Raw genomic sequence first — 17569 nt, 5'->3', positions numbered from 1 at the left:
ATGTAGAACAGATGAGGAAATTGAGCGAGGATGCCTGTGTTCCTGTTATTGAATTGTTAGTGATGGTTACCAGTTCTTTTTTTTATTATTATTCAGAAGTGGTTGCACTTAGTTGCAAGCATGCCCATATTCATGCATCTGAATTTAACTCTCTGTTTGTCGAGTATTTTCAAAGCCTTTGTGATACCATGATAAGGAACTGGGACATTTCAAAAGATTTTGAAACACCTGATTGGGATTAATCTTCATTTGTTTCTCTTCCCTTTTTGCTATTTATTGAACATATTAGATGTTAACTCTTGAGAGCCACTCCCAGTCAGCAAACATGAGACACAGACTTCATGGTGTCTGTTGCGTTACATAGATTCATAGTCATAGATGTTTGGGTGGGAAGGGACCTTAGCAAATCATCAAGTCCGACTCCCTGTCCTGGGCAGGAAAGAGCACTGGGGTCAGACGACCCCAGCCAGGTATATGTCTAGCCTCCTCTTAAAGGCCCCCAAGATAGGGGAGAGCACTGCCTCCCTTGAAAGCCGTTCCAGATTTTGGCAACCCTTACCGTAAAGAAGTTCTTCCTGATGTCTAACCTAAATCTGCTCTCCATCAGTTTGCGGTTGTTGTTCCTAGCTACCTCAAGGGGTGCCCTGGTAACCAGAGCATCTCCTATTCCCTGCTGTCCCCCACTCTGTAATGAATTTGTAGGTAGCCACAAGATCACCTCTCAGCCTTCTGTTGCAGAGGCTGAACATCCAGGGCCCTCAATCTCTCCTCATAGGGCTTTGCCTGTGGGCCCCTAACCATGTGAGTGGCCCTCCTTTGACCCCTCTCGAGGTTATGCACATCCCTTTTGAAGTGTGCCGCCCAAAACTGGACACAGTACTCCAACTGTGGCCTGACCAATGGCACTTTATGGCATGGGAAGACCAGAAGTCAGAATGAACACATCTGGAATTATAGTGGTAGCTCCTTCATGCACACGGTGCTGCAGAATTTAAACTTTATTTAATGAAAAGTCCAACAGCTTTCTAGCTGTCATATTTGTAAAGAATACAAACTGTCTTGGTAAGTCTGCAGAAAGCGGAAGTAATCACTTATGACTTGTGTTGTGCTGTACTTGTGACAGACAAACAGTTTTATTTGTTAGCATTGTTAACAATGTAATAGTTGACAGTAACTTTAGGAGAAACTTTAAGCTATCTGGAGATTCCAGGAGTTTGGCAGAGTACTGGGATTTTTTTATTGCTCTTCTAATTGTAAACCAAAATGGGAGACTGGCACAAATGTATTGGGTCATATGATGCTCTTCTCTGGGTACACTATACATGGAGTAAAATTGGGACACCTAATCTGTATGGCATAATGCAGTGCTGTACAGGAACCCAAGATACCTCTTAACCTTCTAATGATCAAAAGCCTCATTACCACCTTTTTCAAGCCTTACTGGTAAATATGTTTCTGCTTACTCTGCCCTTCTGCTAAAAATCTCTAAAGGCTACTAATGGCATGAGATCTTGCTTAAGCTGGCACTCAAATTCTACCATGGCACCTGAAGTAGAGAAAAATTCTAGAGGTTCCCCATATCTTTTTACAGCTCCTCAAAAGCCAGACCCATTCCTGCTTCAGTATCCAGTAGAGGGAGCTCTTCAGGGAAAGACCTATACATTCTGACTTCCAACAAAAAAAAATCTTTAATAACCAAGAACAAACAGACAATGAGCAAGATAATAATATATTTTGGTCAAAGATAATTTCTTCCATTTTCCGTTGCCACATTGCTTCCTGCTCTCCTGTTTCCCTTTTCCCATGTCTTTCTCCTTGTTGTCTTTCCATATTTCTCCTTTTCCTACTTTGTCCTATTTTTCACCTTGCCTTGTTCCTTCATTCCATTGTCTCACACTTTTGTGTCCCATGTTCTTTCTTTCTGCCTGAGGAACTATGACCCAAATAGATGCACAAAAGGAGGAAGTGCATTGTGGCTGAACACGCAGTTCAAATTTTTCTTCTTCTAGTGAGAATATATCCATTCATATCTGTGTAGTGAGTGATATCCTTATTATTCTGTACCTCCCATATGTGCATAACCCCCATCCAATGTCAGTGTGGATTTGTGCAGGTAGCAAAAACTGTGAGATTTGAGAATTGGTGTATGCACAAATGTAAAGCTTCCTGCCAGAATCAGCAAGTTCTATACACTAAGAACTTTTCTCTTCCCCCTTGTTTCTCATTTGCATAAGGGACAAAGAACTGATCCCTTGATCCTCTGTCTTCTTCTATCCCATGTTGTCCTATAGCCCTTCCTGCCGTCTGCTTAACAGTATCTTAGAGTGAACTGGGTGATATTTTAATTAAGTTAATTTTGACTTGGAGCAAAAGAGCGATAGCTGGGGTCTACTCCACTTTAGTCATTTGGTTATGAGAGAGAAACTTGGAGTGTTGATCCGCACCAGAATCATTTTGTCAGTTTTGCTAATACGGGTTCAGTGCTGATAAAGGTGGTCCTGAAAAGTGGGCATTCTGGAGCTGTATGAAGAGGACCAACCACACCAAGACAGTTGCTGTACTACCACTGCTGCCTTTACCAGAAAATTTTGACTTCGCTTTAAAGTCAGAGTAAGTTGGATGTCATTGTTCAAAATTTCAGTCAGGATGGTGGAAATGAATAGTCATCCACTGCAATAAGTTAATTTTTTATTGATACTAAGACTGTCCTTATAACTTATTGGTTGTTTGCTCTGGTGCTTTAACTGCACCTGATAGCCTGTGTGATAACTGAGGATTTAATTCCATATATGGTCATGAGGATGGATGCCAACCTACTTGGCAGAATGGTTGATAGACCTTTGAACACATTGGCATGGATATTATTCTGTACATCATAAAAAATATCTGTTCAAGGAAAATCTCAGCTGTTTTTCAGTGCCACCTGGTCTGAGTAGAACAAAGTAACACAAGTTTAAATGGCAGAAGGGTTTAATCATTAAAATAAATCCAACTATTGTAGAATCATTTTGATAATTGAAGACAATATAATAAATTAAGAATTATTATGAAGAAATAATTTTAAAAATGTAACTTGAGTAGGTAACAGTAAGGAAAATTTAAAATATTGAGAACTAGTGAAAGGTGTTTCCTATCCTCTTTACCCTTTAGAGTCATATGCTGTTTGTATAGGCCTTCATTATGCATGTTCTTTATGCATGTTTGTAACTGTTTGCATGATGAATGCGTTAGATTAGATTATTTGGGACTGGATTCTCTCTTACTTATCTGGAAAATGCCTAGCACCTGTTTCTGTTTCTATATCATAATTTGAATAACTTAACATTAAAAAAAATGTATAAAGGGTATTTGAATTATAGTAGAAAATATTACTGTGTTTGCAGAAGAATAACAGGAATGCCTAAATCCTGTCTGCCATAGAAAAGATTTCCATGTTGTCACTTTATAGCTCAGTATAGAAGGCATGATTGGAAAGAAAAAAAGGAATGGTATCATAGCCTTTCAATACCATAGATCTTATTTGTCTAATGTTCAACTAGGAGCTACATGAAGGTGAGAAGTGTATGCAACAGACTCACTCATTAGCTATGAATTAGAGGAGTGGATTTCATCTTCCCCAACTTTCTGCACATCTTCAACATGAAGTCACAAAGCATGGTCTTCAGAGCATTTTTTAAAAAAAGTTATTGAGGAAAATGTTATGCAGGAATGATCACAAATTACAGTATTGTCAAAGGGCATACAGGACCTGGGGCATAGGAGGCATCTTGTTACAATATTGAAAGTGATAAAGTCATTTTAAAGCAATATATTAAATGTGATGTACAAGTATACAAAGATGTCTTAGCCTTGCCTCATCTTCATATATTTAGCACCCAGATCAGGTATGAGTACATGGTACTCAAACCTACCTTTTTATAGCAGTGAATAATTAAAATATTTTCACAAAACTCACAAACGCATGTGAAATTTTTTTAATTCTTGACAGTAAAAGTTCATATGACAAACCAGATAGTGATGGGGTCTAAGTCAATGGGTTCATCAAATACAGAACAAAATGGCACTGGGTGGTACCCATATGTAGAATAATTTGATTCCAGAAAACAGAATAACCACAATTATAAGAATCATTGTATCTTGACTTATAATATGGAACAATTCATTGGACTTAGTACTAAAGAAAGAAATCTGGTCAAGTACCCTGTGACACCTGGAGTATAAAAGGGTTCAGGGAAGCTTAATAAAGCCTTATATCATCAGTCCATATCAACCTTAAGATTCATCCACTGCACACCTGGCCAATGTTAGATACTTTTTGAAGTAAGGAATTTTGGAAAAGGACGTTAGTGGCTTGTGGGGAGAGGGGTACAGGAAAAAATAAATATAAAAAAGCAGTAATTAGTAATAGCCAGGTCAAGTTACTTATGCATTGGGAGTTGTTCAGTTATTGATGTAAACAGTTCTGTATAGTGACTATACACCATTGTAATCAGTTATGTCACTTTTATTAAAAGACCTTTTAGATGTAATTCACCTACTTATATAGAAGGCTGTAGAATCTGTAGTCTGTGTGATATTATTTATCACTATTGACATAGTTTGATCTTTGATTCATTGACCCAGTTTTATTATATTTATTAAAACAATCCCTGCATCAGATGCCACCTTTATTTTCTATATACTTGGTTTTGTTATTAATGGTAAATTAAAATTGTTGGATTAGCTCCTGGACTTTGGAGGGTTCTAAATTATTCTACTCGCGTAGATGCTTCTAAAGGGAATCAAGATGATACCTTACAACAGCACATCAGTAAGATTGCCCTAGATTCATTTGCAGGCTTGCCAAGTCTCAGTGATATATTATTAATAAAGCAAACAATGTGTCTATGTCTGTATGATAGGGAGAGGATAACTAATTTTCATATGGTGTTCTTTTATATATGTTTTCTTATGCAAGGCAGTTATTAGCTAAGGATGTCACATGCATCCACTTTTGCAGTCTCAAAGTTATCTTAATAATTATTTTAAAACTAGCAAACCCCTTTCATTTGTTACAGGAATTGATAAATTTCAGATTAGACTTGGAGTTGCCCCCTAATAAACCGTTAACTTGAAACAAAGCTGTGTTTACCTGGCTTTTATATTATCAGGAAGGTTGTATTTGTTTAAATGCAAATGTAAAGGATTTCTCTCACCTTGAGCTGAAGGACTGAGTTGTTTCTGATAAGCAGATTTTAAATAGTTAGCAGAGACTTCATTATGTTTCACAGTTTATCTTAGCTGGTCAGAGGCATAGGATATTTTTTCAGAGTTGCATCTTATAAGTAACTGCTAGCAGAGGGAACTGAGGGTTCCTTTGATATCCAGAGCAGGAAGAGTTTTTTCCTTTTTAAATACATCTAATAGAAAAAGCTACAATACTTTCAAGGCTTACAAAAGTGCTTAACAGATCCATGTTTATTCAATACAGTTGTACAAATTGCTAGCCAAATTCTTCACAAAGTTTCTTTGTAATCCAAATCTGGCCCAGTGCTATTTAGTTGCAAGTCTAAATTGCAATTAAAATGTATGATTTTTCTTTGTAAAGAACAATGTCTGGGTTGTTTATGTAGACTCCTTCCCCATAATTATCATTTGACTGATTGATTTCCCTCCCCTCCCCCCTTCACAGCTGGTGAAAAGCTTGTTACATTGCCAAGTGTTTTTTTCCCCCCAGACTGAATTGTTTGTAGATGTTATCCAGTTATTTTCATTTTTGTACCAAACTCCGTTTCCTGCTAGTTCTAAAAAGTTCCTTTTGAGCTCCAATTCTCTCTTTTCCATTTTTTGTGCATCATTCAAAAAATATCTCCTTGTAGTAGCCTGCCTCCCTATGACAAAGGGATATGATGCCTTTCCTGACATTGCCCAAAGGAGGTCAAAAGAGAAACACAGGGTGGCTCTCTAGCAAGGGGATAGTTTCTGCTTCTTCAGTTCTTGCCAGCATGGCACATGGAATTGTATTCAGAATCTGGAGTCTATGAAAACATCAGCACATTTAGAGCTAAATGATGGTCCTGTTGAAGTCTATGGGAGTTTTGCCTTTGACTTCAGTGGGGTCAGGATTTTGACCTTAACGTTACATTTTGTCTATGTTTCTTTAGCAAGCATGACTGCTTTCTGGCTAAGTGTATAGATGGAAAAAATAAAGTGCAACTCTGCTTAAGTTATTATCTTTCAACTTATTGAATAAAAATTATTATTTATGGCCTTAATATAGCAAATCATTTTAGAACGTAGGCAACTGTAAACATCAGAGTAGTCAATGGGGCTACTTACATACTTAACAGCACACACGATTTATTTACTGGCAGAAGAAGGTAGGAAATAGTGCTCTTCTAAGTTCATTAGAGCAGTTCACGGTAGAAGCTGGGGGGCATCTGGAGAGCAACACAAGAAATTGCTGACTCTCATGGTGCTGCAGAGCTCTCATCAGTAGTCAAGTTAGAGAGTAAGAGATCAAAGTTCAGGACCTCGACTGTCAGTCCGCTGCAAGGTAATAAAAGATGATGGCTGGCTCAGCCTTGTCAGTTCCTTTTTAATCAGATTCTGTTTGATAGGCTCACTATTTCTATACTTTGAGAAGGTAAAAGTAATGAAAATGGCTGCTAAAAATAAATATATGGACTTCTACCATGCCACAAAACTGCTTGCCATTGCCCAAAATGTTTATAGAGGTGATCAGCCTACAAAATAAAGTATTCTGCCTCCTAGTTTTATTTTGCATCTAACAAGTTATTCTGCTTTTTAGTAAATAAATTAAGATCAAACTATTACATTTAATAAGATTAATCTACATCATTGTTTGTCTGCTCCATCAACATAGGTTGTAACAGTAACCGGGTACTATTAAAGTATCTGCGCCACATAAAGAGCTTAATTCAGCCTTGACATTGGGGCCAAATTCTGTTTTCAGTGATATTCTTCAAAGACAGTAATGTACGTCACTAAAAGTGTCAAAGTCTGGTGCATGCTGATTTGAAATAAAAATATATAAAGCAAGCATTAATAGTTAGTTTGATAATAGATTAGTAATACTATAAATAATTTACAAACAGGGCATAGAAACTTCAACTTAGTCCTTTTTCTTAAGAGTTTACTTTAAAAGCAAACTAATATCATTTTTAAATGTCAGATACTACTCTGGTAGATATTACTTTTAAAATATTAATTTATATATCTTAAAATACATGTGTAAAGGAATTTAAAGTCCTGTGATCTCATATGGGGATAAAACACACATAAGGAAGTGGATATTCTCTGAGTTGAGAACTTTATATAAACTTCTAAATGCAATTAATATCCACTTCCTTACTTGTGTTTTATCCCCATAAACATGTAGTTTCCTCTTATTATTTACAGTTTGCCACACTGGAAGATGGGCCTCAGGCTCAGTGCTTAGTAGCTCCAGCTCTTAGGCATCCACTAAAGGCATGGGACATTGGTAATTTCACCTAATCATCCTGCTTCCTTGATACCCTTTGCGTAGTGTAGATTTGCAGTAGAGGAGGAGGTAGCCATGATGTGGTAGACGAGACAGACTGTTTCTTTCCATTTCAATATCTAGAGGTGAAATAGTCTCTTAGTCTTATCTGATAATTATTGGACTGGGCCCAGTAGGAAAGATGATGCCCCCGACAACAATCTTAAATTTGTAGCAGCCTCTCTTTTCCCAGTAGTTGGAGGTGGCTGGACTCCTCACAAGAGCATTGGTCCTAGACTTGGTAGGTGGAACCTCTTTGTTTTTATGCTTTATACGTACATCTGACTGGTAATATGTGACTTTCAGACCCTAAATTGCTCAAGCCCCATGTGCTGGAATACTGATGTGGCATCATTGAGATGCTGCTGTTCCTGCCCTTTTCATTTCTGCTGTCAATAAATATTGAGGGATGTTAATATGTAAGTGTTTCAAAATCAGGAGTTGGGCCTCAAATCATGAGAGTTCCTTAATATGACATTAAAAAAACCTAAATAGTTGGTGATTATTTTGTCTCTACTATTTATAATGGATTTGAATCGCACTAACTTTTTTCTGCAACCACAAGGGCTAGAATCTTACTTTAAAAAAACTAAAGCTGAGAATTGTCATTTAATGACATGAATCTAGGAGCTGAGGCTTTGAGAAAAAAAATAGTATAAGTGTGAGATTTGGCAACACCAAATTTGAAAGTTTTCACGGGGTCTAAATTTCTGCATTTATTTATTTAAGTACTGGCAAGTAAACTGTCTCTTACCTAGGAGTTTTGAGGAATAAAACTGTATTTCCTTATACTAACCCAGTTTCTTTAAACTAACCCAATTTCTGTCATCCAAATGCTTAATGTACATTTAATCTTATATTGGCTCAGAGCTGACCATTGGACAATATTTCTGAATCTCTCAAATCTACAGAGGACACATTAAAAACATGCTTCCATTTACTTTTACCTACAGAATGGTCAATTGAGAGAAAAGGAGAACATTTCTAAATGGTAGGGGGGAGAACTTTTCCATGATGGAAAATCCTGGCTGTCTTAGTGCAGTGTCTGATCAGTCTAATCTTCTAAACCGTGTAGAGTTGAACCAGGAATTAGCAAGGTAACAGAAGGCTGATTTTTATACCTGATAAGTACTGATAGCTATTTTTATAATTGTTGCTTTTTAAATAAAAACTTCCTAATGACACATACTTATTACAGAATTAGATTTCTGAGACTGTGGATATAGTTGTATTCATGAAATACATCCAGTAATATATAATGGAGATTAATTTGGAATAATCTTTAAAATAATTTATTAAAAAGGACAAGCCCCTAGTTCTCTGCTGAAGTTCTGATATTTATAGCAACTTAAGGATTTTTACTTCACAGACTGGCAATAGTCAAGGTTATTAAGGGGCAAAAAGTATGGTTTTGGGGGACAAGTATCAGTTGAAATAATTACAGATCAGCCCATACTTACCTATGATATTTTCACTGAAAATGTTGTTTACACCTCTAGATTTCAGGTTTCTAATAACATTATTATTTCCACGCTCTGAAGAGAGAAAAAAATTATATCATAATATTCCTGTTGATTTAAAATAAAACAATTTCAGAAGTTATGAATAGAGCAGAATGATAAATTCCTCGTGAAAGGACACTGACAGAACAATATGTTCTACCCCCTCTTAAAGAGCACTGAAAATGGATCAAATAGAGGCTTGGGAAAGGAATGTGTTGGCTTGGCAAAAGGCATTGAAGAAATATCAGTGATATTTTTATTACAGAAAGATTGTTGTAGATGTGTACCCGTTTGCTAGATCTGACATTCCAGTGAGAAGCTCTAGAAAGATTATTATGCAGCACTAGAGATGTGTAATTGTAACTTGTTGGTAACAGCAACAAACTTTTGATTGTGAATTATATTACAACAGACTTTATTAGCTACAAGCTAGTAGATAAACTGAGAAAAGCGATAACTTATTTGGTTTTAAATTTCTCTTCCTGTGTTTCCCATTATGTACTTCTGCATATATAGTAAAACATAGAAGGTATTTTTTTTGATTGGGGCACCAGGTGTTTGAACGGAATAACTTGAAGTTGTTTAATGCCTCTTTTAAAGAGTGAATCTGACTGAAACTGAGAAATGCAAGGACATAAAGCTAACCTTCCCTTTTGCCTATTCCTGCCATTGTTTTAAACTTGGTAAGCCTAATGCTGTCCACCGGATTTGCTTTGCTCTGCAGTGGCCATGCTTTGTATATTTCTTCATAGATTTCCTGTTCTCTAGCAGCGGGAGCAGGTGTGAGAGAAGCAACATCTTATTTTCCACATGTACGCACCAGTCCAAGAAGGTGGATAAATTGTTGGAATCTGTGGCTGATGCAGTAATGGGAGAATCCAGGCAGACAGACTGTTGGAGGAGTCAGGGCTGCAGGAGGTGGGAATATTGAGGAGAAAAAGACTGGCAAAGCAATAGTGTGGGGAGGCGCAGAAGAGATTGCACAGCCTAGGCTGCTTGCTTTGGGAGGAGGGAGAGCCTATACACGTTTGGAACAGTGGAGGTGTGCTGGACGGTTTCTCTTCTCCCACCCTGTTTCCATTTGTTTTCCCTGTTCTGACCCCATGTCCTTTCATTTCCGTTACCCTTGATCCTAGCACCCATTCTTCTCTATCCTTTCTCTGTCCTACCAGAAATACAGTGAAACTGTCATGTTGGATAAGAAGTAGCTGGAGAATGAGACCAGGAAAGGTAAGAGGTTCCCTGAAACCTGGCAGCACTGTACCCCTCAGCAGCCCAAAGGAAGGAACTTCATCTGGTCCCTACAGGACAGGACATGAAGGCTGAGATGGGAGTGAGGTTGATTGGGCTGCCAAATATATGAGTGGTAGGCAAAAAATATGGTATATGGGAACTTCACAGCCCCTGTACCCTGTGTGGTGCTGAGAAGAGAGCTGCATGTGTATATTGAGAGGTGTTACACTTGCACAGGCATTCACAAGGGCAAAGCCAAGTACACTGTAGGCAGGGTCAATGGGATTAGAGGATTTCCTGCTGGTCTGCAGCAGGAGAGTTCTTCTGGGTTTGAAGTGTCTGAGTAGATCGGGAGTGTGGGATGGCTGAAATGGCAGATGTCTGGGCTGGAGCTTTTGACAGGTAAAGAAGACCACTTCAGGAATAAGAGGTCAGGCATAGTCTCAAAGCAAAATTCTGGGTTTTAGTGTGAAGTAATGGTTCTCAACTTCTTTGGTCACATCCCCCTTTTAGGTTTGTTGTAATGCCATATACCCCTATGATTCTATGTTACTACAACAACAGTATAAAACTCTCTAGCACGCTGAGAGATTGTAAAGTGATTCTTCATTTCCTTTCTTTTCTTCATTTCTCTTTTTCGATTTTCCCTCTTTCTACTTTCTTATTCCTTCCTCTCACATACCCTCTAGAAATTCACTGCAACCCCCAACAGCATGGGAGATAATGGTGCAGAAGAACACAGATTCTTTGCAGGGTTATGTTCCTTAGCCCTGTATAAGGGTTTGCAAACTAGATAAGGGCACGCTTACATGCAACAGACAGCTGTGTGGGACTGAGGAGGTGTTCTAGCTGTTTCCTATCAATTTTATTTTAAAGGACACCACTTTTTCAATCAGCTGTGGGTGACCACAATAGCGCTATATCTCAGAGTGCTCAACCTCCAGCCCATGGACCAGATGCAGCCCACAGAGCCATAGGTATCCAGCCCATAGGACTCCCCACAGATCGGGAAAGTTGGCCGTGTGGAGCAGTGGCAATAAGTACAGCCACTCTACTGCCAAATTCCCAAACCCTGAGCCTGGTGCAGCAGGTTGGGACCAGATCATGCCCCTTCCCCAACCCCTACGGCTAGATGAGGTTGGACCACTCCCCTCCCCCCACCCAGGCTGGATGGGGCTGGGCTATGCCCCCTTTTTCCCATGGGGCTGTGTGGGGGGCCAGCTCAAGCTCCATTGCCCCCCTTCCTCCCGTGGGGCTGGGTTGGGCCTGGGATACATCCCATTTCTCTTGTGGGGCTGGGTTAGGGCTGGACCACCCCCTACTCCCCACAGGGCTAGGTTGGAGCCAGGATGCCCTGTGTCCCCCTCTGTGTGAGCAGATAGGGCTGTGCTGTGACCACCTTGTGCTGAATCAGGACCACCAGCTGGATCTGGACAGTCTGGGTACTGCCTATCTGGCCTGCCAGCCAAAGAAGTTGAACACCACTATAGGTGAGTAGAGAAGCAGCATTCTGGGGAGAAAAGCCTGCAGCAAACAATTAAATCCTTAATTCAGCAATGAATCAAGCAGGTTGCAAACCTTTCCAGTACAAAAGATATATGTCTTCTGTATGATCACTTTTTGACATTGTCTGGAAAACTGAAAATGTTGTCACCAATACAAGTGCTGGTTAGTAAATCTCTTGGTTCAGAATAGAGACATTCCTGTGAAATTAAAGTGATAGTATATAAAACATTTTATTTGAGCGCTTTGGGGAGAGGCCACAGGTTCTGGGTACTTTGTGGGCCAATCCCTAGTGGAGCTAGCTACAGTATGATACTTATACATATGTCTCTTGTGTCCTAAGGTTTCTACATTGCTCTTCATGAGTCCCTGCTGCCAGGACTAGATCGCTCCTTGTATCTGAGCTAGTTAAGTCACTGGAATGTAGACAAAGCCTTTGTGCCTGTGCATCCATTTTCCTGTCTGCAAAATGTGGACAATGCTATACTACTTCAAGCAGGGGATTTAACATGCTTATTTTATGTTTGAAAAGCATGTTGAAGTTCTATGCCATCTTTTATTCAAGGATGTTAATATTATTTTAATTTTAATTGAGTCAATAGCTGATTGAGGTGAATGGGGCAGGTCACCCCTCTCTTAACGTTACTGTTTGAGTTTGTCAGCCATCAAGCAGTATTTAATGAAAACAACATAATACTTGATGAGATTAGAGCTTTTTTCTATATTCAGAGTGAGTTCTAAGGACAAGCAGACCAAACAAGTGGTGGGCCTCATTAAGTTAACTTAGGTTGCTTAGACACAGGGAAAAAACAGCACTTAGCTCTGTGTGTCCCCACACCAAGCACAGCACATACCCAGAAGAGGAATTGCATCAGTTTGACCTGGCTTGCCTGACATCTGTATAGCTTGTGTGCTTCAGCAGAGCTTTTTGGACCATTTCTTTAATAGCTAATTGAATCAGATATTAGATAAAAACTCCAGAAGCCCCACTGAAATACACGAGCTATGCAGATGCTGGGCAGCCTGGGTCAAATTGACACGATTCCTCTTCTGGTAAAGTGCTGGGAGTTTTTGTTTGTTTTTTTATCCTTACTATTATTATTCATGTCTGTCAGTGTCCTAAATGGATAAGTTAGTTATCTGATGCTGAAGGCAGACAGAGGAGGGAGTCATGTCTTAGCTTGTTTCTGGGTCTTCCATGAGTCGAGCTCCAGCTCTGTCCACACTGCAAGTATATTTCTATTATTGGGTTACCGTACAAGCAGAAAGTATGAAGTAGTGTGGCTAAAATATACCTCTGCTGTAACTATCTTCACAGCAACACTGAAGGTGTTTTAATTCTATGAGATAGCATTATCTTGTTGTAGGTTTTCATAGTGAAGTAGGGGGTTAAGACAACATTAAAGTAGACACATTTGGAAGAATATCTTCACAACAGAAAGAGCTACACTTCAGAACAGATGCAATGAAAATGCTACAGAAATCTTTGAGAATATAACCATCTAGAGAGAGACAGATATTTTGTACAGGGAAATTCTAGTTGCTTAGCTTCATATTTATTTTAGTTATAATACTGTTTTGGTCTAAATCGGAAATATATTCATGTTCCCAATCTCTGTCCTTCCCTCCGTGTGCACACATTTTGGTGCGTTGAGTTTATCACCAGATACAACTGTTCCTATTTTAAAAACAAAATGTTGGCAAGTGTGTATCAACAAGATCATTCATGCATATAGTGATCTATGTAACTGAGATCATGAGAAAAGTTTCTGTTTACACTAATTATGTTTCTACAGCAGTGCTTAGCATGGATTGTTTTCTTTTCTACCTGAAAGAATATTATTGCACTTGCCTGGTATTTGAGCCAGTATGGTTTATTGGCTAGAGAAGAGGACTGGGAGCAGTGACTGAATTATATTCCTGATGTTTTCAGTCACTTCCTGTGTCGCTTCGATCAGATTGCATAAGGCTTGTGTTTTGGCAATGCAGAGAACTAGTTAATGGCAATGAGAGCTGTTGGTGTTCTCCAGTGGTGAAGATTAGGTTCTTGTATTCTTTGTTTCTGGGTAATATTTGTTTCCATAAAGTACACATGAAAGCAACTAGAACCAATCCTTTTTGGGCCGGTAATGAGATTTAATGTGAGACTATAAACTTAAGAACATGTGTGTGCTACTTGAGCTAAAGAACTATGATCCACAGACACAGATACTTTTTGACTAAATAGGAATTAAGTACCTAAACCAGGGGGCTGCAGCCTTTTGCTTCTGCAGGCTGGAGTTTACAATCCAGTCCCCTGCTACAAGCTGCAAAGCTCCTAGCTCCTCAGAGAGAGCTCAAGCCACATGTCCTTACTCTCACTGGAGATACTTGACCCCTGTACAGTAAGGATAAGCACAGGCATGAGAACAGCAGGGAGGCAGAGAAGGGTGCTGTGGAGAGACTGGGCACCGCATACAGAATTGAGCTCCCTGCTCCACCCCCCCCAGGACAGATCCACCTCACGAGCTGTAGGTTGCAAAGCCTTGACCTAAATGTTCTTGTTGATTTAGGAAGATAAAAGGTTTAATCCTGCTACTTCTATGTGGAGGTACCACATGGAATCAAAGACGGACAAAGTCCTATATGCTTCTAGTATGGCTTACACAAAATTCTTATTTTATTTAGTTTTGTGGGGAAACCCAGAAAAACTGTCTTAGTGTCCCTTTGTGGTAGGAAAAACCCCCCAAACTTGTTGAAAAATAAAATCCTTCATCATTGAAATCATACAGGCAGTTTATGTACAAAATGTCATCCTTTATGCATTTTGTAACCTATCTCTTGCCTTACACAGTGACTGTTTACATTGTTAAAAAATAAAACAAATATATAAAAAGTATTTACAAATTTATGATTAACGTTCTTAAATGGAAAAACAAACAGTAATATATTATTGTACCTTAAACACTGAGGATCTAATTTCTTTTTCACTTACATATTCATTATATATTCATCTTGCCTTTTTTGCTAATAGCTTGGATGCCATACCTTCAAAATAGGTTGATCTTTTATCGAGACAAAGGTCTCCTTATAATAAATTGTGACCATAAGTAGAATCATTAACAGATTTCTTTTATGAAACATTAACTTTGGGTGCAGTTCATTTTGGAGACCTATAGTATAACATTCATAGTTTCATTTTTATTATATAATCGAACAGACATTTCCTGGCATTGCTTGGCAAGTACTACAGGTATGTAAAGCTGGGTTTTTTTTTTTTGGTTTTTTTTTTTGGTTTTTTTTTTTTTATAACACACATTGTTTAGAAAATACTTTGGACTCTAACAACACTATCAACTTCTATCAGCAAGGAATGTGATTGCAGGAGCACAAAGTTGTAGGAACCTGCTGTGCACTAGAAACTGGAGATGCTATAGATGGAAATCATAAATCAGAAAGCAGCCAGGGACTTGGCTAACTACCACAGGAGTTTCTACCAGCTCCTGTGGAAGTTTTAGAAAGAAATTAAAATTAGCACAAGAAAACCTGTTGGTCTAGTACAGGGGCAGGCAATTATTTTGGGTGGAGGGCCGCTTACTGAGTTTTGACCAGCCATCAAGGGTTGCATGACAGGCAGCCGGGGCAGATAAATATTAATTTCCTAAATTTTTGTGGGGCCCCGTGGGCTGGATAGAATGGCCTGGCAGGCCACTTGCAGCCCGCGGGCCGCATTTTGCTCACCTGTGTTCTAGAGAGATCTAATTGCCTCAACACTTTGAATTGTCCCTCTAGCATCTTATTATAATAGATCAGCAATTCTCAACCAGGATGCCGTGGCACTCTGGGGTGCCTTGAGATCCTTTCAAGGGTCCCCCAGGGTACCACACAACGTTAGCACTATTAAGTTTGCAGACATGATTCACAAGGTAGAGATTTTAAAAAAAAACCCAGATGCGACAGGCCCACAGCACGCTTGCCGCAGCACCAGCATCCAGGTGGCCAGTCTGCTGGGGAATTGATTGGCACCATGCCTGCAGAGTAGTCTGGCCCCAGAGGACTCCTAGGATAAAAGGAACTCCTCAGCAATAGTATGGAAGAGGGAGAAAGAAGGCGCACTGCGAGTGCAACTTAAAACCCTTCCTGCAGCTGGAGTAGGACCAGCGCACCCCCATGGGAGTGGGTTGCCAAGCCCTGGTTGCTGGAAAAACCCTCCTGCAGAGGCAGGCAGTGCACTTATCTGTGTCACCAAGCAGGGAATCTTTCCGGGGGCAGGAGGCCCTGCCAAAAGAGGAGACACGGTGGGCGACCGAGCACCTATAGGAGAAAGAGCAGTTATAGTTGCAGGAGCCGTGATGGGCGAACCTAACAGTGCAGACCTGAGCAACCCCCTGCTCGCATACCAGAACACTGAAAGGTATTATGAGGGCAGCTGGGAGAGGAGAAGGCCAGTTTGACAGGGACTGGTAGACCCTGCCAGGGAAGAAAACTCATCCAACGCCTCTGTGGCCACAGCCACTGCATTTGAGCAAGTACAGACCCAAAATCCACTGCTAGGGCAGCAGCGGTCACAGAGGACCTTAGGAATCCACTGCTAGGGCAGCAGCGGTCACGGAGGACCTTAGGGAATGTGAGGGGATGGTGCCTGAAGTACCAGGGTATGTGGCTGGGTGCCAGCAGGCCTAGAACTCCAGCTCACCTGGGGAATACCCACGGAGTAGAAGCCAGCAGGGGTCAGGCGAAGAACACCTCGCCAAACACTGAAGTAATCAGTTGGGTGCAGTAAGTAATCAGTTGGGTATCATTGATGCCTTGCTTGACTGCATTATGTGAGCACATTTAGTTTCATTATCATTAAATTGTGCATTCATCAGCCAACAAGGCTTCACTAGGCATATGTGGGAGACCATGTAGGCAGGCATGGCAGGAGAAAAAGCGGCACCAGTGGCTCATTGTGGACATCACTGAGACTAGAATGGATGACCTAAGTGGAAAGGGATGAGGTGTAGGGTGGTGCAGCCTCAGAGAAGACCTACTCCCTGAGCCACTCGGGACCAGAGGTGACCACTAAGCAGCACCTCCAATCTCAAATAACATCAAGTCATAGCAGGTAGGTAGGCCTTGGGGTCAGGTTAGCCTCAGGCTGGTACCCAGGTGGGCAGGGCACGCCAGCAACAGTGCTGCAAGTGTGGGCCTGCCACAGCAGAATTGTGGTCTTTCTGAGTTATTTGCAACAGAAAAATTACTCTATTATTATTTTTTCTGTAGTAAATAAAAGCTAAGAATTGACACTGGAGGAGCAAGTGCCTGCCTCGTACCCCACTCTGCCATGCCGCAGCTCTGCTGCTTGGACAGTTTTTCCCCAGGGCCAGCAGCTACCGCCCCCTCACACCCCCTCCACACACCTGTGCCCCACACACAGACCTACACTCCACAGCCCCCTGGACAGTCCCCAAGCCCTGGCACTCCAACCCCCACACTTATCTGCATCCAGCTGATCCTTCCTGGCTGTATGCCGCCCATGTGTCTGTGTGTGTTCAGACACATGTGCACCCACTGCCTCCAATCACCCTCCCCCTGCCCCCACCAGCAGAGCAAAGCAAAATGCCTATAAGAGGCACCACGTTAGTCAGACCCAACTTGCCCAACATCTGTATAGATCGGGCACTTTGGGGCTTTTTTTGGGTACTTTTATTGAATAGCTGATTGAATCAACTTGAGCTAAAAGTGACAAAAAGCCTAGCTGAAGTGCCTAATCTATACAGACACTGCGGAGCAGAGTCAAAATAACTTGCTGCTGCTTCCGGTAAAGCATGTTTTTGGGTTTTTTGTT

General features: G+C 40.5%; 1 protein-coding gene across 1 annotated transcript in view; it reads left to right on the top strand.

Annotated features, from left to right (window-relative positions):
- PLS1 (plastin 1) overlaps window positions 1–17569 on the top strand; it is a 71182-nt gene that overhangs the window by 796 nt on the left and 52817 nt on the right. The gene's annotated exons all lie outside the window — the stretch shown is intronic.

Source organism: Crocodylus porosus, unplaced genomic scaffold (genome assembly GCF_001723895.1).
Source record: "Crocodylus porosus isolate Cpor-Errol unplaced genomic scaffold, CroPor_comp1, whole genome shotgun sequence".
NCBI lineage: Eukaryota > Metazoa > Chordata > Crocodylia > Crocodylidae > Crocodylus > Crocodylus porosus.
The sequence above is the reverse complement of the archived record's forward strand: the minus strand, read 5'-3'. Positions and strand labels throughout refer to the sequence as shown.